Source organism: Bos indicus x Bos taurus, chromosome 10 (assembly GCF_003369695.1).
Source record: "Bos indicus x Bos taurus breed Angus x Brahman F1 hybrid chromosome 10, Bos_hybrid_MaternalHap_v2.0, whole genome shotgun sequence".
NCBI classification, from domain to species: domain Eukaryota; kingdom Metazoa; phylum Chordata; class Mammalia; order Artiodactyla; family Bovidae; genus Bos; species Bos indicus x Bos taurus.
This window is the reverse complement of record NC_040085.1, coordinates 32,103,533-32,124,834: the sequence shown is the minus strand read 5'-3', so window position 1 is coordinate 32,124,834 and position 21,302 is coordinate 32,103,533. Positions and strand designations below refer to the sequence as shown.

The 21,302-nt window shown below is 39.1% G+C and overlaps 1 protein-coding gene across 5 annotated transcripts in view; it reads left to right on the top strand.

Moving 5' to 3' along the window:
- The first annotated feature begins 5,332 nt into the window (after positions 1 to 5,332).
- Positions 5,333 to 21,302, top strand: part of TTBK2 (tau tubulin kinase 2) — a 134,631-nt gene continuing 118,661 nt past the window's right edge. The window contains exons 1-2 of one of the 5 annotated variants that reach the window (XM_027553663.1): positions 5,333 to 5,720; positions 9,671 to 9,792. The gene's annotated coding sequence lies outside the window, so the exon portion shown is untranslated. Of the gene's footprint in view, positions 5,721 to 9,394; positions 9,793 to 21,302 lie in introns of those variants that run through there. The other 4 variants (XM_027553662.1, XM_027553664.1, XM_027553665.1 and 1 more) reach the window with 4 other exon arrangements.

Here is a 21,302-nt window from a genome sequence, read left to right as displayed (position 1 = left end):
GCATTGCAATAGGATTTGCATATTTGCTAATGCACTCTGAAACTCTTAAGGACAAAGACTGTTTATTCATATGTGTTTTTCCAGTGCATAGCAGAGCAGTTGGCATTGATTGGCTTTTAAAATTTTTTGTTTAGTGGATTAAGTAACATTCAAATAGTAACTGGTTAGATTGACGACGAATTTAGAAAACAGGATTGTTTGCTGGTTTGTGGAAATGCTTGAGCACCAGTCCACTACTAGCTTCACATTTCAAAAGACCATGGAGAGTTTTTAAAAACAGCTTTATTGAGATCCACTGTCAGTGCCTTGGGCCTCTGTATCCTTGGGTGCTGCATATATGGATTCAACCAACCATGGATTGAAAATTTCAGAAAGTTCCAAAAGCAAAATTGGAATTTTCTGCATGCCATACTACTGTTCAAAGAGTATTTATATTCTGTTAGGTATTATAAGTAATCTAGAGATGATTTAAAGTATATGGGAGGGTTATATGCAAGTACTACGCTGTTTGCTTTTCTTCTTCCAGTTGTATTGAAATATAATTGACACACAGCACTATACAAGTTTAAGGTGCACAGCATAATGATTTGGCTTACTTACACCATGAAAGGATTATCGCAAGTTTAATGAACACCCGTCATCTCATATAGATACAAAATAGAAAAAAAAATTTCTTTGTGATGCGTACTCTTAGGATTTACCCCCTTAACAACTTTCATATATAATGCACAGCCTAAAAGACAAGAAAGCAAAAAACATTTTTAAAAAGCAGTGTTAATTATATTTATCATGTTGTACATTGCATCTCTAGAACTTATTTATCTTATAAATGGAAGCTTGTATTTTTTGACTGCCTTCATTTTCCCCTCCCCACCATCTTGCTTCTGGTAACCACAAACTGATCTCTATGATTTTGTTTGAAATATAATTTATCTACAACACTGTTAGTTCCTACTATGCCATTTTATATAAAGGACTTGAGTATCCTTGGATTTGGGTATCTGCAAGGAGGACCTACAGGAGGGATCCCCTACAGGAGGAGTGGTGGTCTGGAACCAATTCTCCAGGAATACCAAGAGATGACTGTAATTCACATGCCATACAATCTACTCATTTAAAGTGTACAATTATGAGATTTTAAAAAATTGAAACATAATTCATATATTACTAGTTTCAGGTATACAACATGAGGAGCTTCCCTGATGGCTCAGACAGTAAAGAATCCGCTTGCAATGCAGGAGACCAGGGTTCGATCCTGGGTCAGGAAGATCCCTTGGAGAAGAGAATGGCAACCCACTTCAGTATTCTTGCCTGAAGAATCCCATGGACAGAGGAACCTAGTGTACCTCTGACCACAGGGTTGCAAAGAGTAGGACACAATTAAGTGACTAAGCATGCATACATGCATACAATATGAGATTTATTTTAGAAGAGAGTGGGAAAGCAAAAGGTATGTGGTCTCTTTTCCTTGAATTGCACACTGGTTCACTGTGGTATTGTACAAACTGTAAATAACTAGACTTATTTCCTGTTCAGATTTAGAGGAAGCTTAACAAGTAGTAAATCAGTGGATATTTAAATATGGGTAGAGGAAGCCACAAATAAAGGTAAAGAATAAAGTATGTTATTTATTCTGTGCAGGAGAAAAGAAGCTGTGTTGAAAGAGGTTTTATGTTCTGTGGGGAACTCAGTATAAATCTGAACTTTGCTCATTATCCTAGAATACACTCTAAGGCTAATCCTAGAATCAGAGTCTCATTGTTTCAGGCTCAGATATCCAGAGCACACATCTCTAGATTTGAGTCGTTCTTCTCTGCCATATTTTTGTCAGTCTTACTATATTAGTTGGGCTTCCCAGGTAGCATTCGTGGTAAAGAACCCACCTGCATGGTGAATTGCCTCCAAAACTTAGTGCTTAAAACAACAGCAAACATTTATTGTATCACATCCTTTCTGTGGTTCTGGATTTTGGGTGTGGCTTAGTTGAGTGGTTCTGGCTGAAGTATCTCACAGTGGGGTAATCAAAAGGCCAGCTAAGCCTGCCGTCATCTGAAGGCTTGGCTGGGTCTGGAGTATCTGTTTCCAAGAACAGTTCACTAAGATGGTTGGCAAATTGGTGCTGATTATTGGTGTAATGCCTGAGTTCCTTGCCAGATAGCGAGCTGCTCCAAGTGGCTGCTTAAGAGTCCTCATATTATAGCACTGGCTTTCCTCTAAGTGAATGATCCAAGAGAGCATAAAGTGGAAGTTGCAAAGTAAGTCAGAAAGAGAAATATAAATACCATATACTGATGCATATATATAGAATCTAGAAAGATGGTACTGATGAATTTATCTTCAGGGCAGTAATGGGGAAACAGACATAGAGCACAGACCTATGGACTCCAGGGGAAAGGAGGGAAGGAGAGAGTGAGATCCATGGAGAGGGTAACAAGGAAACTTACAATTCCACATGTAAAATAGATAGCCAATGGGAACTTGCCATATGCCTCAGGGAACTCAAACAGGGGCTCTGTGACAATCTAGAAGAGTGGGATGGGGCAGGAGAGGGAAGGGAAGTTCAGTATAGAGGGGACATGGGTGTACTTATGGCTGATTCTTGTTGATGTATGACAGAAACCATAAAATTCTATAAAGCAAAATCCTTCAATTAAAAAAATAAAGTGGCAAAAAAAAAAAAAAAAGTGGAAGTTGCAAAGTATTTTATGACCTAGACCTGGAATTTACACAATTTCTGAAAAACCCTATTGGTTAAATGAGGCAGCCCAATTCCGCATGGGAGAGACTATACAAAGGTAAAGATACCAGGAGGCATTGATCATTGGGGGCCATCTTAGAGGCTGGCTACCACATTTATTTATTTTGTAATATATATATGAGATACATGTATCTCAAAAGGAGATTCCTGAGTTCTTGTACCAGCTCTTGAATAATATATTACCTTGCCATTTATCCTAACTAAACAAATATCTCTTGGAACATACCAATCATTCTCAAATGGAAAAGACCAAGGAAAAAAAAAGAGGCCTGGGAAGCCATTTTCCTTGGGAATTCCTATACCTGTGGCATTAGCTCTCACTATAATATATACTCTCAGTATAATAATATTCATTGTTATACTTCCTAGTCTGCTACATAGTGCTGGTGCTCAGTCGAGTCTGGCTCCTTGCGACCCCTTGGACTGTAGCCTGCCAGGCTCCTCGGTCCATGGAATTCTCCAAGCAAGAACACTGGAGCAGGTTGCCATTTCCTACTCCAGGGGATCTTCCAGACCCAGAGATCGAACCCACATCTCTTGTGTCTCCTGCACTGGCAGGTTGATTCTTTACCACTGCACCACCTGGGAAGCTCCACTCTGAAATATACTGTTGTCTTATTCTCAAGAAATTTATCATACAGCACTTCCCTTTACACTGCACCTTTTTTTTCCTCTTCAACTCTTTAGATACAGCTGCTGGACTGCTTTCTCACAGACTTCTATTTTTCTTATCCTTCATGGATTTGCAAATGAGAGTTGGTCATAAGATATCAGAAGAATAATCATCGTTCCAACGTTTGGAGAACCCAGCTGTATCTACTAACTCATTCAAAATAAACAATAGTTCTATGAATAAATTCACTAAAACCCTTATCTATGATAGCAGAGATTATATCTGGGTAGCTTGAAGAGGACACACTATATTTGCAAAATGAGTGAAAAATATTCTCTTCAAATGGAGAATAGCTATTTGAAATCCTGCTATCCATAATTTCAATGAATCTGGACTTTGTTTTCCCCTATAAACATCTTTAAAATTAAAGAAAATTATTTACAGAAACACTGATCCTTTCCAATTCAAATTACTTGCCCTGACAATACCCTGAAGTGAACTATATTCTGTGAGACAAAGTAACGGAAAAAGCAACTTGTGGTTTCAATCAGTGGAAAGAAAACAATTTGGCAACTTCTTAAAGTTTGAATAGAACAAGAGAGCTGCATCATCAATTGCCTTTAATGTACATTTTGTCCTGCTTTTTATCCAAGGATCTAGACATGACAGAAGTGCCTGCTGTTTTTCAAAGAATGTCGAGAGGCTATGGCATTTCCTGAACAAGAAACGGATTCAATAATAGTTATGAGACTGAATATAGGATTCATATTTAACCATTTTATATTCTTAATCAACTTTAATCATAAGGTCACTTGAGGAAATAAAAAGATTTAAAGTAAAATGAAGCTAAGAATTCATCACAATCTTTTCAGTCCATGGGATTTCAGACTCCCAGGAATGACTGTGATTATTAAGTAAAAACAGCACTGGACACGGGAGTTTATGAGATTGGAGTTTGGTTCTTCCACTAATTAGTTTTATAGTTCTAGGAAAGCTGTTAACCTCTTTGAGCTTTTTCTTCTGTAGATTGGTGGGTAAGGATGGCAGAGGGGTTTTATCATAAGGTTTCCTCTTTACCAAAGAGCTTGATACACCAAAGACAAATTAGCCCACACAGCCTCCCTCTTCGCTCCGCCCTTCTCGCTTTTCTTTTAAAGTCTTAGTGGGACTCCCGCAGTGTCCCCAAGAAGCCCATACTGGACACCTCACGGGGGGTGCTCATTAAACCCTTCACTGGGGGTGTTTCCCAAAAAGGGAGTGAAATCTTATTCTTCATGAATGTGAAAACCGTAAGGATACGCCGGGCTCCAGGCTGACTCCTTTCTGGCGGTCTCGGTCTCCTTTCTTCCTTACACTTTTAGGCCTGTTCCCAGTACACACCGGTGAATAGCTTCATGTTAGGCTGTTCTGGGGACAGAGCCAATTTGCCAGATCCTGGCACCGAGGTTTCTGAGGAGGTGGCAAGGCAGGGCCTCAAGATTTGGGGCCCTTCGCGACCGAACTCCTCGGCGTGTGTAAATTCGTATCGTGACAAAGCATTTCCGATCTTCCTCCGAAAAAACCAACCCTGGCGTCATAACTCTGTGTCTATAACCAAGATAACTGCTGAGCTAGGACGACGCCACTATGCGCCAACCACCAGTCTCAGAAGCCCTACTTCGCTGCTCGGGACGAGCGGGCAGTTGCGGCTGCCGCTGGAACTACAAGTACCAGAATTCCCGCGCGCACGCGCGCTGCCTTTGTGATGCTCCTTTCCCGGTAACTCGCCCTCTCAGGCAAACCTGAAGATAGCGGCAATTCTCCGGTGGGGGGCGGAGACGCTCCTTGCCTGACTCTCCGCCCCTTTCGTGATAGGCAATGGGACCAGCCAACCGACTTGGCGGGCTTGGGACGTGCTCTCCAATCAGCACCTGTGGCGGAGAGGTGGGCGTGCGCACTGGCAGGGCAGGTGGGCTAGGCTGTGCTGGGTTGCGAAGGGGGAGAATAACGTCGGGTCGGGTCAGCGGGCGCTGCAGTAGTCGCCGCAGCGGCGATGGGAGCGGTGGGGACCAGGCGGCGGCGGCGGCGGCAGGAGGAGGAGCAGAGGCTGGCACAAGCACAGCGGCTGGGGGCGGCCAGCAGCAGCAGTAACAGCAGCAGCCGCCGCCGCCGCCAGTAATCGCGGACGGTACCCGAGGGGACTACCCAGCCGGCCGGCCCTCGAAGCCGCGCTCCGGTCCCGCCGCAGTTGGCGGCGGGGGATGGGCAGGCGGCGGCCGTCCCGCCTGCTGAGGGTTGACCGCTGCAGGTCCCGGCTCTGAGCTGGACCCGAGCCCTCCTTCCGAAATCCCTGCGACCGCCGCGGCCCAGGTAGGACACACCCCCCGCGACCCCCCCAGGACGCCGCTGGGGGAGCCCCGCCCTCTCTCGGTCCTGACCCCCTCCTCCGGCCGCACCCCTTGCCCAGTGACGGACCGTGGTGTAGAGGGGAGGGAAACCGGAGACTCCTCGGTCGCTACCCACGCCCTGGGCTTGTGCCAGACTCAGTCACTCCAACTTGGAGACCGTCTGCTTCTCCCCGGTTTCTCCGGAGGGTTGTGTCCCGTATCCCCAGAGGCTTTTGGTGTCTTCACTGAACTTGGAGGGTCACAAAGCTTCGTTCTGTTTCTCTCTCTGTGCGTGACCCACATACCACTTGTATTCATGCTGCTTCGGGTACCAGGACTGAACACAGAGGATTCTCAGGATATACTAAACACTTCTTTCCCACCCCGCTTTCCCAGATCTAATAGAAGGGGGCACGGGACTATAGAATCTGTTTGTTGTGTAGTAACGACCGTGGAAGCCATGACTTTCTGATACTTAGGGTGCCAGGTAGACCTGAGGGATTTGCTCCTCATTTCCTTTGACTAAGATGGTGTTGACATCCTGGAATGTTGCAGGAAGGACAAAAGACTCCACACATACTTACTATCAAATCAGAAGTAAATAATCCAGTGGGATGCCAGGATACTTTATCCACAGTGAACTTAATTTTGTTTTAGTCGTGGCTGCCTTAGAGGTATAAATGACATTGAGTTGTGCTTTGCTTTGAATTAAAGTTGATAGGTGGCGGCAATCTGGTATTACTCTTCTCATCCTTCACTTTAGAAATTGTTCTTTTTTTGAACATTAAAGAGGGCAGTTTTATAATAACCTATGTATTATGTAAAGATGCTTTGGTATTAAGTAACAATTAAGTTTTTAACACATATGTGAGGATCATGATATTATGAATGTGCACCTGCAGACACACGGAGGATCCAACTCAGTGTATTTTGTTACAGTGTTTGGTTCTGATCCATTAATAACAGATTTCTAAATACTGATTTGCTAAGCTAGACCACAAAGATATATTTGCTGTTTTCTTTTGGCTGAATGGAATAGAGTAACGTTCATTTTTCAGGGAAAGGATGATGGGCGATTTATTTTAAAGCTGAATGCTTTTTTTTTAATAAAGCAGTAATCATGACAGATCTTGAAGAATTCATCTCAACTCTAAAATTTTTTCAGATTAACAAGTGTATGGACTTGGATGATGTTTTGTGCTCTTTTGAAGTTGAAAACATACTGAGAGGAGTGTCTAATTTAGAAGCTTTTGTTTTCCAGGTGATACATTTTTGTCTAGGCACTAAAAGGGATGTTTGAAGCATGGTTATAAAAGAAAGTTTTTCTAGTAACTTTTCCTTTATGTTACAAAATGATTTTTCTTTTTTTAGTTTTAGACACATAAAAGAAATTGAAGTCCCTAGCATCATTAATTTGTAATATTAAGTTGAAATAAATTTGATATTCAGTAGGAGAAGGAAATGGCAACCCACTCCAGTGTTCTTGCCTGGAGAATCCCAGGCACGGGGAAGCCTGGTGGGCTGCCATCTATGGGGTCACACAGAATCAGACACGACTGAAGCGACTTAGCAGCAGCAGCAGGAGGCTAAGGATAGTGTATCTTATACTATAGCTGATACATAATATCGGAAATTCTTTATTGTACTATATATAACTTCAGGTTTTTGTGTCTTTTTTTGACTTCCTTTTAAATACTTATTTTAATGCCTCAGGAAATCTTCATGAGATTAAGGCTCATTTGCTTTAGTGAAGCGAATATAATACAAAAAACTTTTGAGGGTATTTTACGTTAAAAAAAAATGCACCAAAATGTGACAGTGCTAGTTTGTGGTTTTCTCATTGTAAATAAATATTACAGAGTTCAGTATGCTATGACATGGAATTTAACTTTGGTGGTGATGGGGGGAGCAGGCAATACTTTATAAGTTTTGTATCTTAAAGTAATGATGATTTGCTTCAATTCAGGACAGACTGTGAGCTGGAACCACCCAACTAAGATACTATAAGATTCCTAATCCTCATGATAAATGTTTGTTGTCTGAAAAAACAAAAAATAGTATAAAACAAGAGAAAATGTTTGAGCATTACTGAACTAGTGACAGATGAATTGATTAGCAAATGAAAAAGCATTTGAGAACTAATGGACAGTATAGCTTCCTTTCCCATTTAAAAAAATCTCTAATAGAAAAATTCTTTTATAGATATGTGGAATTCTTTACAGTTTGAGTGCATGTTACTCAAAATTACTAGAGTCATGTGTTTCTTTCTTTGCTATTTTTGAGGTTTTTGAGAAACATTCAAAATATAGCTGGAACTATATCAGTTTATTTGGTAAGTATTTAATATGGTGGGACATTTTTAATATTTATAGGTTTTGAAATATGAAATTAAACGTTTATACTGTTTTACTTCGTTGTCATTTTGTTGTTGTTGTTATTCAGTATATTGTAAACAATAGTTGTGATGGGGAAGATTTTCCCCCCTCAGGCTTCAGTGAATAGAATCTTTCTATTTAAAAAAACTTTTTTTTTTTCTTTTATAGCTTTTGTGCTGTAAATACTCAGTGCTTTTAGGTTAAATATCATATTTCCATATTTGATAAAAGAGCTTTCAGGTCTATATGAAAAAAGTTTGGAATTTTAGAGCTGAATTTTGAGCATAATTCCAACACATATAACCACTCACAAGTTTCCTCAATATCTTGTGATCCTTGGTTGTAAGTTTAAAATACAGATTGAAATTATATTTTTTATATAACATCAACATCAGTTTTGTCAGAAAATTTCTTTTAAACAAGTGATTTTTAAGCAGACTTCTTGGTATATTTTCATTTATGGTATATGACTAAGTTAAGCATAATGATTCTTGTCTGTGTGGTTAATATTTTAAGTGTTCTTAGTATTAATTGAGTCATAATACATGTCAAGTTTTGTTAGCATTTGGATTTTTTCTGTGATTTTTTTTTTTTCTTTAACATTTGTATATAAGATCCTTGGTGTTTGGAATGTTGATAGCTGCTTTTTATTGTATTAAGCTATTGAATTTCACTTCAGTTAGAGTAGATCTTCCCAAGGTAAAAAATTAAGTGTTCTTTGAAAAGAACCTCAATACTCTGTAATGTCCTACATGGGAAAAGCTTGTAAAAAGTGGATATATGTATAATTGAGTCACTTGGCTGTACACCTGAAGCTAGGGCAACACTGCACATCAGCTGTGTTGTTTAGTCGCTCAATTATGTCCGACTCTTCGCAACTGCAAGGACTATAGCTTGCCAGGCTTCTTCGTTCATGGGATTTCCCAGGCAATAATACTGGCGTGGATTGCCATTTCCTTCTCCAGGGGCTCTTCCTGATCCCAGGATGGAATCTAACTATATGCCAGTAAAAATTAAAAAAGAAGAAAAAGCACTGGGTTGTTGTAGTGTCTTCTGACAAATGGGAGGTAATAGCTTTGTAGCTCCCTTTGTTAAGCTGTCAAGAAATAACCTAACCATGTTTAAGTATCATTATTATATATTATACATATATACATGTATATATTAGATATTTATTTTAGAGAATTTGCATCTATTGAAAATAAAAATCAGTATTTTTTAATGTTTGTGTTAGAAAACTTATTTGCCATTATGTCTGTTTTTACTGAAATGCTTTTATCATCATTTCTATACTTTAATTTCTTTTTTATCTTTCTGAAGTTCCATGTAATTGCCTTTTTAAAAAAAATGATTTTGCGTTGTTTCTCTGATCTTGTTTGAGCCATGTGATCATCTAAATACTGTATTTTGCTAATATTGGTCTAACGTTTAGTGTTCCATTTATGTTGTGTGTTATGGATTAATTTTGGAAAGCCTTGCCCTCAACTTTTTTCCTTGAATCTGCTAGGTGCCTCATTTTCTAAAATTTCTCAGAAAAAGTTTTATCAGTATTTTTCAGTGACTAATGCAGAGATGAGAGGAGGAAAATAGAGGGGGAAATGAATAACTAAAGAGAAAAATATGAGCCTTGCTTCTCGTGAAATTTGATTTGAAAACATCATCTGGAAGCTAAATTGTATGGTAAGTAGTAAGCTAGATTAGGACTTCATTTCTGCTGGACTTGTCTAGCACTTAAAATATTCAACCCGTCCAAGACCAAAGTCAACCCTGTTTTAACTTCTTTAATTATATAGATGAAGGTGGCACTATTTATTCAATCACCCAGTTTGAAACATCTCATTAATTTTTTTCTTTTTTTCCCCCTGATTCTACCTGCACAAACCCTCTCCCTTTCATTTCTACTGCTACCACCTTAATTTAGCCTCTCTGATCTTCAGTATCTCTCCTTAGAACTATTGCAGTTCAGTTCAGTCACTCACTTGTGTCCAACTCTTTGTGACCCATGGACTGCAGCACGCCAGGCTTTCCTGTCCATCACCAGCTCCAGGAGCTCACTCAAACTCATATCCATCGAGTCGGTGATGCCATCCAACCATCTCGTCCTCTGTTGTCCTCTTCTCCTCCCACCTTCAATCTTTCCCAGCATCAGGGTCTTTTCCAATGAGTCAGTTCTTTGCATCAGGTGGCCAAAGTATTGGAGTTTCAGCTTCAGTATCAGTCCTTCCAATGAATATTCAGGACTGATTTCCTTTAGAATGAACTGGTTGGATCTCCTTGCAGTCCAAGGGACTCTCAAGAGTCTTTTCCAACACCACAGTTCAAAAGCATCAATTCTTTGGTGCTCAGCTTTCTTTATGGTCCAACTCTCACATCCATACATGACTACTGGAAAAACCATAGCTTTGACTAGATGGACCTTTGTCAGCAAAGTCACGTCTCTGCTTTTTAATACGCTGTCTAGGTTTGTCATAGGTTTTCTTCCAAGAAGCAAGTGTCTTAATTTCATGGTTGCAGTCACTACCTGCAGTGATTTTGGAGCCCAAGAAAATTAAGTCTTTCACTGTTTCCATTGTTCCCTCATCTGTTTGCCATGAAATGATGGGACTGGATGCCATGATCTTAGATTTCTGAATGTTGAGTTTTAAGCCAGGTTTTTCACTCTCCACTTTCTCTTTCATCAAGAGGCTCTTTACTTCTTCACTTTCTGCCAAAAGGGTGGTCTCTTCTGCATATCTGAGGTTATTGATATTTCTCTCAGCAATATTTAAATATTTGTTAAATATCTCCTATGTTTCTGTGGTAGGGGTTAGAGATTCAGCACGGAACAAGACAGAAATTATCTCACTTTTAGAATTTGCAGTACAGTTGGAAGAGACAATCGTAGAACAAGGAATTACAAGTGTTCCAAGAATCGTGAAGGGAAAATGCAGACTGCCACATAAATGTATTAACTGACAAACCTACAGTCTGGGAAGTGATTCAGGAAAGTCTTCTATTTTATCAACCACAGTTTATTCTGCATAGTCTACCAGTTGCAGAGGTTAGTGGATATTTTATAGCTATGAGCAGTTAAATGATTTAAAATAAATTTTTTAAAATGAAGATATTTAATACAAATTAAACGTTCATACAACTTCTGAAACAGCTTTGGACAAATCCTTTCCGGACACCAGGACACTTTGAAAACTTTTGCCCTGAAGAGGCCACCCCTTCCCTCCAGTGTGGGTTTCAACTTTGGGTTTTCCCAGGTCTCAATTGCTTAAGTACTGACAGAATTCCTATGTTATGTTTCACACTCTTTGAACATCAGAAGTTAGGAGTAGGCACTTTCAGTAGGAGGGTGTATATGGTTACAAGAAAGAGGTCTTACAGGTAGATTGAGTCTCTCTATAGCCAGAGTCCAGCAGCTTATAGGTAAGTTATTAAATGTACAAGTAACTAGGATATAGGTTGAATATCTTTGTAAGTTTTAAAATATATAAATTTATTTGTAAATCAGAAAAAATATCCCTTATCATATGCTGGCTCCTAATTTTTGGTTTATAAAATAAGGTTAGTATAGCCACAAACTTCAGTGCTTACTAAATGAATGAAACTGTTAATTTTGCATCAAGATGAGATCTGAATCCTTTCTCATCTCTGTGAGAACATGTCATAGGACCTTAGATTAATTAACCTCTCTGCCTCAGTACACACACACATACACACACATATATATATACATATATAGTTTTGCTATTTTTAAAAAGTTAATATACTTTAATTATAATGAAGATCACTACAGAAAAGGTTATTGATTTTTTTTTGCTATTTTTAAAAAGAAGTTAATATACTTTAATTATAATGAAGATCACTACAGAAAAGGTTCTTTATTGATTTTTTTTTTCCTTAGTGGGAGGATCATAGACAATGCATTGTTTGGTTGGTCTGGTTACAATAGACTTTATCCAAGGAATGGTCTTGTTGAGTGTTTTCCTTACAACCTGGTTATGTAAGTTACACTGTACTTTCTATAAGGGAAGAATTCGTTTATGTGTTGTTAGTATCAGTAGCCAGGGAGAGGAGAACTAGGTTGTTGACACTTTTATTCTGTTGTAGGTAATTGTAACCATAACTGACTTGTAAAGCTTCTCTTCACTTTTAATAGATATTTTGCTTTCTTGAATATATGCGCCCAGGGAGAGTCCATATTGCTGGAAGTATAATTTATCTCTTGTGAAAGTTTAGAAGGAACAGTTGAAGTGTGAGTGGTGACTAAATTTTTCTTCTCTTTTGCTATCAGCAAATAGGGTTATTCATCTTCATTTCTTTTTACCAACCCTTTAGAGAGGCTTTTACTAAAACCTACAGCATTAAAAAAAAATATCATGGGGTTTATCCTATTCTTGATACTAACTACTGTTGTTTATGTTAGTATTATTAGATATTTTGAAAAGCTTAGCTCGTGTGTAGTCTTTGTATATTTGTGTCTACACTTTAGTTTTATCTTGAAAGCATCCATTTTTTAACTTTAATAATAAGATTTGTTTAGTGTGTTTGATAGTTTCCCTCAAATTTGGAAAAATTTCAGACATTTTTTTCTTCAGGTTTTGTTTTGTTTTGTTTTGTTTTAGCTTGTAATCTCTTTGGGCCAAATAAATGTATCCAGAAATTAAAATATTTACTGAAAGTGGAGAGAAACTTTATATACAATAACATGGTTGCAATAACTCACACCAAAATAAAAGTATAAACAACCTCACTATTCTCTCTTTCAGGGATTCCAGTTATATGTATGTTAGGCTTTTTGATGTTATCCTTTTGTGCATTGATGCCCTGTTTAGTTTCTGTCTTTTTCTATGTATATTTAATTTTGTGTGTTTCATTTTTCTTTACCTTCAGCTTCACTAATCCTTTCTTTCACAGTGGTTAAGCTGGTATTAATCCTATCCAGTGTATTTTATTTTATTTTATTTATCCAGTGTATTTAAAAAAAATCTCAGATGTATACTTTTCATGTCTAGAAGTTCATTTAAAAAAAACTCCCCATTTCTTTCCTCATGCTTAATACTCTTCTCTATTTTCTTGAATATATTTGTATTAGCTCTTTTAAAGTTCTTGTCCTCCATTTTATCATCTGCACCATTTCTGAGTCTGTTTTTATTGATTGTTATTTCTCCTTGTTTGTATCCCTGGTAATTTCTCTTTGGATGCCAGACATTATGATTTTACACTGTTGTGTGCTGAATTTTTTTTTTTTAATTTTCATAAATGTTATGGGGATTTGTTCTGAGATAGTTATTTGAAAATAGTTAGATGCATTCATGGCCCTGGATGTTTTTAAAGATTTAAAAAAAATTTTTTTCACCCTGTGACTATACAGACTCTTCACAGACCTGTGTGATCATTAAGGATTGTTCTGCCTGCGCCTTTCTAGTTGTTCTTTGCTTTGTTATACACATGCATTCAAAAGTACTCAGCCAAAGTTTCAAGAGGAACCGCCTCTAGATATCAAGAGGCATATCTTTGGACAGCTCTCTTCAGTGTTCTCCCTTGCCTTGGCCTTCTCAAAACTCTTAATTCTGTCTCTTCAACTCAGTGAGACTGCTTAGTTCTGTTTGGGTTCCTCATTCCTATGCTGCAGTCTGAAAACTCTCTCAGACAATAAGCTGGGGGCAATCTTAAGGATGACCTCACTTATTTTCTTTTGTGGATCCTCATTCTGTGCTGCCTATTGTCTAGTGTCTAAAATCCTTCATTTCATATATTTTGTCTATTTTTCCCATTTAAGGTGGGAGGCTGAATCTGGTCTCTGTTAACTGTGGTGGTCAGAAGCTAAAGTGGTCTGGTGGGTATTTGAAATCTCAAACAAAGAGGAATCATATTTCAAAGTTATGCTGTCATTAGAAATCTGTATTATCATTGTGCCCAAACATAGTTTCAGAAATATTTTCCTTATTTCTTTAGACACGTCATAAGCTCTTCTGATGATTAATTCTAGGACTGTTCTCATTGAAATTAAAATTGTGGTAAAAATAATGTTCCTGTTTTTCTATTAAAGAACAGAATCTTACATAAGCTATATATGGCACGTATAGAACCATGCTGTTATCTGTTTAGCTTCCTGCAAATGTAGGAGAATTTTTTGCTTCAGCCTGTCTAGATAATAGTAGTTGTAACTGGACTTCCTTTGCTCTTGCGTTATATCCTCCCCTGCTCTGAAGTCCTCAATGGCTCTTCCTTCTGTGTTTAAGTTGAATGAAGTCCATTTTCTTCCTAGCCTGGTTTTTACAATCCAAACTCAATTTACTTTCAGGCTTATGTGTTCTCTCACTGTAATCAGAACTCTTTTTCATTTAGACTCATGTATGCATTCATTTTCTCCTGTACTTGTATGCTTTGCTCCTTTTCTTTTCTGCTTTTTTGCTTACACCTCAATTAGTTTTTGTCATTAAACAAATCACCCCAAAGCTCAGGGACCAAAATTATAATTCATAAAGTATTCTGTGGGTTGGCAGTTTGACTGGGTTCAGCTGAATGGTTCTTTTGGTCTTGTCTGGGCTCATTTGCTCTCGTCTGTGTGAAGCAGTCACCTAGCTTGGGTTTCTTCATTATCTTGCTCCCAAAACCAGCCAAAGAGGGGAAGTCTTGAGCATAAGTGCTTTTTAACCTTCTGGAACATATTTGTTGATGTCCCACTGATCAAAGCAAGTCATAGGGCCAACCCCAGTTTCCAGAATGCTGAAGAAGCTCTACCTTTCAATGGCAGGCGGAGCAAGGTCACATTGTTAAGGCATGTGTATACAGTTATGGGAGAATTTGGGGCTATTTTGCAATCACCAGTGAGTCAGCTTCATTTTAGAAGTCAAAGGAGCACTCTATAGCCTCCCTGGATGACCCCAGTGGGAGGGGGAGCTTCCCTTGGCAGTGGTGCACCATACTGTATGAGGGAAAACACTTTGAAGCCCAGCATGTTTAAGGGATAATGAATGGTTTTTATAAAAGTTAATAGAGAAGGGTTTACTCATCCAGTCATATATTTTAAAGCTGGTTATGGGAGATAGGACTAGTGGAAAACCTGAGACCATTGAAATGCACTACGGCCAAGCACTGACTGGCCGGCAAGATGAGTAAGGGACCATCAGACCCAGGGCCTGGCAGGTCCAGTTAAAGGAGGAGAAAGGATTGATGGGATTGTGGGGAAAGAGGAAAGGTAATGAAGATGCACACAGGTTATATGAGGGTATGGCAAAGTGGAAAAACTGGTATTCAGTTGCTGCTTTCCTGTCCTTTTTTTTTAAATGCTACAACTTTGGTAATATCCTATTTGTAAAGGCCAAGGCTTAATTCTATCATGAATTCATTAATTAAACATTACTGTGCCAATTACTGGAATGGGACTTTTCATTCAGGAATGCTGTCACTGATTGATATTCACAATTAACTTAAAACTACAGGAATGGATAAATTGGGAGATTGGGACTGACATATACACACTACAATATATAAAATAGGTAACTAACAATGTCCTACTGAATAGCACAGGGAACTCAGTACTCTGTAATGACCTGTATTGGAAAAGAATCTTAAAAAGAGCAGATGTATGTATATTATGGAGAAGGCAATGGCAACCCACTCCAGTACTTTTGCCTGGAAAATCCCATGGATGGAGGAGCCTGGCAGGCTGCAGTTTATGGGGTTGCTGCAAGTCAGATACAATTGAGCGACTTCACTTTCACTTTTCACTTTCATGCATTGGAGAAGGAAATGGCAACCCACTCCAGTGTTCTTGCCTGGAGAATCCCAGGGACGGGGGAGCTTGGTGGGCTGCCGTCTATGGGGTCGCACAGAGTCGGACACAACTGAAGCAACATGCCAGCAACCAGCAAACCACTATAAATTCTATCTAGCTCCTCTCAGAAACCTGGTATGATTATCTTAGCCCATGTTAATCTCCCCAGTTCCGGCTTATCATATGTGTTGGCCCTTGCAGTTTGATGTTGATTGACTTATATATCAGGAAGCAACAGTTAGAACTGGACATGGAACAACAGACTGGTTCCAAACAGGAAAAGGAGTCCATCAAGGCTGTATATTGTCACCCTGCTTATTTTACTTCTATGCAGAGTACATCATGAGAAACGCTGGGCTGGAAGAAGCACAAGCTGGAATCAAGATTGCCGGGAGAAATATCAATAACCTCAGATATGCAGATGACACCACCCTTATGGCAGAAAGTGAAGAGGAACTCAAAATCCTCTTGATGAAAGTGAAAGAGGAGAGTGAAAAGTTGGCTTAAAACTCAACATTCAGAAAACTAAGATCATGGCATGTGGTCCCATCACTTCATGGGAAATAGATGGGGAAACAGTGAGAGACTTTATTTTGGGGGGCTCCAAAATCACTGCAGATGGTGATTGCAGCCATGAAATTAAAAGATGCTTACTCCTTGGAAGGAAAGTTATGACCAACCTAGATAGCATATTCAAAAGCAGAGACATTACTTTGCCAATAAAGGTCTGTCTAGTCAAGGCTATGGTTTTTCCAGTGGTCATGTATGGATGTAAGAGTTGGACTGTGAAGAAAGCTGAGCGCCCAAGAATTGATGCTTTTGAGCTGTGGTGTTGTAGAAGACTCTTGAGAGTCCCTTGGACTGCAAGGAGATCCAACCAGTCCATTCTGAAGGAGATCAGCCCTGGGATTTCTTTGGAGGGAATGATGCTGAAGCTGAAACTCCAGTACTTTGGCCACCTCATGTGAAGAGTTGACTCATTGGAAAAGACTCTGATGCAGGGAGGGATTGAGGGCAGGAGGAGAAGGGGATGACAGAGGATGAGATGGCTGGATGGCATCACTGACTCGATGGACATGAGTTTGAGTGAGCTCCGGAAGTTGGTGATGGACAGGGAGGCCTTGCGAGCTGCGATTCATGGGGTCGTAAAGAGTCGGACACGACTGAGTGACTGAACTGAACTTACATATTTTGCCTTTTTAATCCAGAAAATTATTAATACTATTAATTTCTGGTTTTATATTGTATTCTACTTCAAAAAATAATTTGGAAATGATTGTTTAACTTCTTCCTTTGATTGTAATCTCACTGAGGGCAAAACTATGCATTTATACTTCTTTGTACTCTTCTATGTGTTTGTAAGAATTATTGAATGACATTCTGTTAAATTGGGCTTCCCAGGTGATGCCGGTGATAAAGAATCCGCCTGCCAATGCAGGAGACATAAGAGATGCAGGTTCGACCCCTGGGTCAGGAAGATTCCTTGGAGGAGGGCATGGCAACCCCTGCCAGTGTTCTTGCCAGTATACCCATAAACAGAGGAGCCTGGCAGGTTACAGCCTATGGGGTCGCACAGAGTTGAACACGACTGAAGCAACTTGGCACATACGATAAATTTAAAAGTCAACTCTTACTTATTTACTTGAGGACTACTTCTTTTCATTCAACTGTCTGGGTGGTAAAAGACATTTCATTCATTCTTCCATTCATTATTTATTCAATAATTATTCTGTGGTAGGTATTATACTAGGTACTGAGATACAAAGATGAGAAGAATTCTGCTCTTGACCTCAAGAAATTTATAGTTTTGTAGGAAGACTTTGTAAAGTGTCTTAGAAGACATGTGATTTTGCAGTTGCTTGTAAGCCTGTTCTTTACTCTGAACCTAGATTTCTGCCTCATGCCCAACTCACAGGTTACCTGACTTTTGACCATTGTACAGATGGGACAGTCTCTTGCTGTCATACTGCTAGATGATTGTTGCCTAATCTACGTTGTGTCTGGCTCTTCCTTCTCTGGTTTATATTACTGTTATCTGTTACTGTTCTTTTTAAGAGTCATTAGTTACTCAGTCGTGTCCAACTCTGTGACCCCATGGACTGTAGCCCGCCAGGCTCCTCCGTCTATAGAACCCAGGCAAGAATACCAGAGTGGTTGCCATTTCCTTCTGCAGGGGATGTCCGGACCCAGGGATTGAACCCAGGTCTCCAGCATTGCAGGCAGACTCTTTACTGTTTGAGCCCCTGGGGAAGCCCTAATCATAGGGTATGTAAAAGTGTGTGTACAGTTTAAAGAGGAAAGCCAAGGGGACAAGAAATAGAACATTGCTAGTATCTCAGAAGCCCTTTCTTTATCTCATCCCTTTTTCTTTTGGTGGTTTAGTCACTATCATGTCCGACTCTCTTGATCTCATGGACTATAGCCTGCAAGGCTCCTCTGTCCATGGGATTTTCCAGGCAAGAATACTGGAGTGGTTTGCTATTTCCTTCTCTAGTGAATCTTCCCGATCCAGGGATCGAACATGGGTCTCCTGCACTGCAGGCAGATTCTTTACCGACAGAGCTACCAGGGGAGCCCTTTTCTTACTCCAAAGCAATTCGTTCTTAGGCTTTTTATGAAAAATCATTTTCTTGTTTTATTCTTTATAGACTTAACTACCTATATTTGTACCCCTATTTATCATAGTTTAGTTTTGCTTATTTTTGAACTTTATATGGAAGGACTTACATTGTATGTATATTTTTGTATTGCTTGATTTTTTTCAATATCTGCTGTCTTACCTGGTGGCTCAGGGTAAAGAATCTGCCTACCAATGTAGAAGACGTTGGTTTGATCCCTGGGTCAGAAAGACCCCCTAGAGAAGAAAATGGCAACCCACTCCAGTGTTCTTGCCTGGAGAATCCCATGGACAGAGGATTCTGGTGGACTACAGTCCACAGGGTCGCAAAAGAGTCTGTTACACCTTAGCAACTAAACAACAAACAACACTTGAGTTTCTTCATGTAGTTCAGAGTAGCAGTAGTTTCTTCATTTTAGTATATTTTTCAAATAATGGTATTATTTGAAAGATATTCACTTCCTAATCCCTGAAACTTCTGAATATGATACCTTATAGGGGAATGAACTTTATAGGTGTCATTAAATTAAAGCTCTGAGATGGGAAGATTATTCTTCATTATCCACTTGGGCTTATTGTACTCACAAGGGGCCTTCAAAAAGGAGGCATATATATTTTGTCAGAGGGAAATAAAGAGATGTGATGATGGAGGCACAGGTCAGAGAGTTTTGAAGATGCTTGACTAAACCACTCTAGTTTTGAAGATGGTGGATGAGGCCATGAACCTAAGAATGAAGGCAACTTCTTGAGGTTGGAAAGGTCAAGGAAAAGGATTCTCCTCTAGAGACTCTAGAAGGAGCATAGCCTTGCTGACACCTTGAGTTTAGCCCCAGTGGAAGTCTGGACTTCTGATCTCCAGACCTGTAAGACTGTAACTTTATGTTGTTTTGCTGCTGAATTTATGGTGATTTGTTACGTCAGCAGTAGGAAGCTACTACATTTTTTTACTGTATGAGCATAATTTATCCATTCTTCTCTTGCTGGACATTTGGCTTGTTTCCAGGTTTTGGTATTTATGGACAATGTGATTGAAAATTCTTGTACACAGTTCCCGGTACAGGTGAGAAGAGTGTTTTTAGGATGTATACATATGAAAAGGGTTGCTGGGTCACAGTTGGTGCATATTTTCAGCTTTACTTTGTAATAAAGAACCATTTTCCAAAGTACTTTCCTACTAGCAGTATATGAGTCTTTACTTTTTATATTTAAATAAGTTCTTTTTTATATTCACTATGACAATGCTTTCTTTTTTTAAGTAGGTGTGTACTCAAAATTTGCTTCAAGTCAAAACACATTTGGGAAAGAATATATACTTTTTCCATCCTAGAAATAGTTTTATTTCTTTTTTGGTCAACCAATTTTTGTTAACTCTAAGAGCAAAATGATAACAAATCAAATGCTATAATTTAATTTGAATCATAGTTGTAGAGTAACAATTTCTCTTGTTGACAAAAACATTTTCATATCAATTTGATAAGTAGTAGTTGCATACTAGGTTTAAATTCTAGTCTTCCGTGATTATTTCCTTTCATCAGCATTCAAGCAATTCAGGGACTGTTTTGGACAGCATTATGTTTGTGATTGTGATTATTTCTTCTTCTGTTGGTTAAGAAGCATGCAAACTGATGTATAATAATAAATAATGATTACCATTTATTGGGCATAGTCAGTGTAGCAGGCACTGGGATGAATAAGCACTTTTACATATACCATATATTATGACTTTTAATCCTTAAATAGCCACACTTATTATCCTCTTTTTATAACTGAGGCAATTGAAGAGGCATAGAGAAGTCATGGAGTTTTCATTCCAATACCAAAGAAGGGCAGTGCCAAAGGGTGTTCAAACTACTGCACAATTGCACTCATTTCACATGCTACTACGGTCATGCTCAGAATCCTCCAAGCTAGGCTTCAACAGCATGTGAACCGAGAACTTCCAGATGTACAAGCTGGATTTAGAAAAGGCAGAGGAACCAGAGATCAAATTGCCAACATCCATTGGATCATAGAAAAAGCAAGAGAATTCCAGAAAAACATCTGCTTCATTGACTACATTAAAGCCTTTAACTGTTTGGATCACAACAAACTGTGGAAAATTCTTCAAGAGATGGGAATACCAGACCACCTTACCTGCCTCCTGTGAAACCTGTATGCAGGTCAAGAAACAGCGGTTAGAACTGAACATGGAACAGTAGACTGGTTCAAAATTGGGAAAGGAGTGTGTATTGTTAAGTTAAGGCTGTATATTGCCACCCTCTTTATTTAACTTATATACAGAGTACATCATGCAAAATGCTGGGCTGGATGAAGCACAAACTGGAATCAAGATTGCTGGGAGAAATATTAATAACCTCCAATATGCAGATGACACCACCCTAATGGCAGAAAGTGAAGAGAAACTAAAGAGCCTCTTGATGAAGGTGAAAGAGGGGAGTAAAAAAGCTGGTTTTAAACTCAACAATCAGAAAACTATAACCATAGCATCCAGTCCCATGGCAAATAAATGGGAAATACTTCATGGCAAATAACTGGGAAAACAATGGAAACAGTGAAAGACTTTATTATCTTGGGCTCCAAAATCACTGCAGATGGTGACTGCAGCCATGAAATTAAAAGACGCTTGCTCCTTGGAAGAGAAGCTATGACAAACCGAGACAGCATATTAAAAATCAGAGACATTACTTTGTTGATAAAAGTCTGTCTAGTAAAAGCTATGGTTTTTCCCAGTAGTCATGTATGGATGTGAGAGTTGGACCATAAAGAAGGCTGAGTGCCAAAGAATTGATGCTTTGAAACTGT